The 2,843-nt window shown below is 45.9% G+C and overlaps 1 pseudogene; it reads right to left on the bottom strand.

The window, feature by feature from the left end:
- Positions 1-1,045: 1,045 nt before the first annotated feature.
- On the bottom strand, positions 1,046-2,550 carry LOC143894898 (uncharacterized; annotated as a pseudogene).
- Positions 2,551-2,843: the final 293 nt, after the last annotated feature.

The raw sequence follows: 2,843 nt of genomic DNA on the forward strand, positions 1-2,843 counted from the left end.
AGTGCTCATCGACACGTGTTGGTATTTGAAAATATTATTCTTCTATCTCAAGCGGTATCACTGGTCCCTCGGGTAAACGTTACTGTTATGCAGAAGAAGCAAACCGTCTGGTAAAACAATGTTGAGACAGTTCTTATACGCAGGGTCTCATCTGGCGACAACGTACCTCCAGATCTCCAACTGCTGCTGTACGGAACATGTTGCTGAAGAAAAACCCGTCAGCGTCTTGGAGAACAGGCAACAGTCGTTGAGATAATAATGATGCGTCTCCCAGCGTCTCTAAAGAATTTGCTGGACAGGATCTTCTTTACGAAGGTCCGGGTTTGATTCAGGCAGCACACTTGTATATCGCCTTCCTCGAAAGATATTTTTCTTCCATATTAAGCGATATCACTGTTCCCTCGTGTAAGCGTTACTATCTTGCAGAAGAAGCAAACCGTCTGGTAGGACAATGCTGAAACAGTTTTTATACGCAGGATCCCACCCGGCGACAACGTACTTCCAGATCTCCGACTGCTGCTGTACGGAACAGGTTGCTGGAAAAAACCCGTCAGCGTCTTGGAGAACAGGCACCAGTCGTTGAGATAGAGATGATGCGTCTCCCAGCGTCTAAGAAACTTGCTGGACAGCATCTTTTTTACAAAGGTCCGGGTTTGATTTAGGTAGCACGCTTGTAAGTCGCCTTCCTCAAAAAATATTTTTCTTCCATATAAAGCAATATTACTGGTCCATTGTATAAGCGTTACTGTCTTGCAGAAAAAGCGAAACGTCTAATAGGACAATGCTGAAACAGTTCTTATACGCAAAGTCCCACCTGGCAACAACGTACTTCCGTATCTCCGAGCTGTACGGAACAGGTTGCTGAAAAAAACCCGTCAGCATCTTGGAGGACAAACAACAATCGTTGAGGTAGAAATGATGCGTCTCCCAACGTCTAAGGAACTTGCTGGACAGGATCTTTTTTACAAAGGTTCGAGTTTGATTCAGGCAGCTCATTTGTATGTCGCTTTCCTTGAAAGATATTTTTCTTCCACATCAAACGATATCACTGGTCCCTCGTGTAAACGTCTTGCAGAAGAAGCGAACCGTCTGGTAGGACAATGCTGAGACAGTTCTTATAGGCAGGATCCCACCTAGCGACAATGTACTTCCGTATCTTCGAAATGCCGTTGTACAAAACAGATTGCTGAAGAAAACCCGTCAACGTCTTAAAGGACAGGCAACAGTCATTAATATGAAGAAGATGCGTCACCCAGCGTCTAAGAAACTTGCTGGACAAGATCTTCTTTACAAAAGTCCGGATTTGATCCAAGTAGCACACTTGTACGTTGCCTTCCTCGAAAACCTTGAAACATGGCCCGACTGGACCGGGGTCAATCTTGGGCTCGACGAGCTGCTGGCCAAAGAGCAGCCGGCGCTATGTCGTTCCAGATTCGGGCAAGATCTCGCGACATCCGATCGCGTCCAGACCCTCTGGGCTTCAACGGGTCCATGCTCGGGCTGCTGTCCTCACCGTAAGAGCTGCAAATATCGATGGGCAGTTCACACTGAAATGCAAACTTGCACCGGACGATAGCTGGGGCGAGCTGGTGCTGGTGATCCTTTGCCGCATCGCGTCGTCGTTCACAGACAGGAAGTCGTAATAGGGCACCGTGGAAGAAGTCCAGACCAATGATGGACGCGGCCGCGGGGCTGCACGGTAAGGATGAGTTCTCTGTCTCGAACTCCAAATCAGCCTGCTCTTCATCGCCTCCTCATCGTTATTTTCCTCTTCGGGATGGCTGAAGCTGTTCTCCAAAGACGGTATGTCGTCGACAGAGGCGTGGCTATCTGAGGGCTCCGGTCACGTCAATTTGCACCGATGGCGATGAGATGGTCGTCGCCGTGGTGTTGTTGCCTTGTTGCCTCTCATGTAAACGAGGATTCCTCGATCCAGGATAAGGACTTCGCTATCGATTCATTCGCGAGGAGGAAGTGTTTCATTGTTGTTTAAGTTCAAAGAATCGTTGAAGCGACGACGTAGCATAAACTTGCGGCGCCAACTGCTACTGTTATTGTCTTACTTCTTTATCGGCGACGGCAAGGAACGCGGGATCTGATGATTTTCATCCTGTCGTTCATTGATAATATTGTTGTTGCTGTTCAAAGCGACCAATATTTTGCTCGGCGGAATCAGCGTCCGCTCCGGACGAGGGTTCAAGATCAAAATAATCGGTAGTGTCCGCGTTGTTACCGCCGGACTTTCAGGCCTCCTGGTCAATGTACCTGATGGAGGAGTTGGAACGCTAGTAACCCAGAACCGCGTCGGTTGCGCTCGCTCGCGTTGGACGTCCTGCGTGTGAGTGACAGGATCACGTTGGTCAACAAGAACTTGCTCTTTCCCGTTGACAGCGACGCGACTGCACGACACGCGCTGATATGGATGATGTGTACGCAGTCGTTGACATGTGCGCCAGTATAATATTCGCAATATTTAACAAATAGTTTACAATAGTTTACAAGCCAGCCTGACTGACTAGGTATTCGACCCAAATGTTTGGGTAGAAACATCAAATAAATTTTTAAAAATAACGGAAACGCAAATTATTACTTATTCCAAGATAACGGTACTAAAGCGATTATTCAGTTAAACGTAACTTAAAATATAAATTTGTATCTTTAAACCACAATAACAATGTGTGTGACTTAAAGACTAGTATTTGATTACCATTAATTTACAAATTACTACCCTCTCTCCTTAAATATAATTTTTTTAACATTTTCACTAGTTTAATCCAAGGTTTCATTCGTCTCCAATTCGGAGACAATATAAAATTATATAATCTAGGTAACATTAAATCCAA

This window comes from Temnothorax americanus, unplaced genomic scaffold (assembly GCF_048541705.1).
Source record: "Temnothorax americanus isolate GAGA-0224 unplaced genomic scaffold, ASM4854170v1 Scaffold147, whole genome shotgun sequence".
NCBI classification, from domain to species: domain Eukaryota; kingdom Metazoa; phylum Arthropoda; class Insecta; order Hymenoptera; family Formicidae; genus Temnothorax; species Temnothorax americanus.